The sequence below is a fragment of the Penaeus monodon genome, chromosome 25 (genome assembly GCF_015228065.2).
Source record: "Penaeus monodon isolate SGIC_2016 chromosome 25, NSTDA_Pmon_1, whole genome shotgun sequence".
NCBI classification, from domain to species: Eukaryota; Metazoa; Arthropoda; class Malacostraca; order Decapoda; family Penaeidae; genus Penaeus; species Penaeus monodon.
Window position 1 is genome coordinate 39631510 of NC_051410.1, and position 282 is coordinate 39631791.

The 282-nt window shown below is 27.0% G+C and overlaps 1 protein-coding gene across 1 annotated transcript in view; it reads right to left on the minus strand.

The window, feature by feature from the left end:
- The window catches only part of LOC119589252 (DCC-interacting protein 13-alpha-like), a gene marked incomplete in the record, with an annotated part of 61984 nt that overhangs the window by 9127 nt on the left and 52575 nt on the right, over positions 1 to 282 (minus strand).

Below are 282 nucleotides of genomic sequence, written 5' to 3' on the forward strand. Positions count from 1 at the left end.
TCTGAATAAAAATGATAAGAAAATCTTCTAATACTATTTCCATATTTCTGACATATGTCTCCATTAATCTCTAATACTGCTTCTCGTCATTTTCAATCAAGAAGAATGGAAAAGATGAATCAATATACCATTCCTTTTTAAACCACAAATGAACATCTGTCTAGTGTTGATGTCCACTTAAAAAAAATAAATAAATAAAAATTGTTATTTATGTTGCAGTGAAATGACAGACTTGCAAAGATGGAGGCAGTTTATTAAACAAAAATTCAAAATTTTACAGAA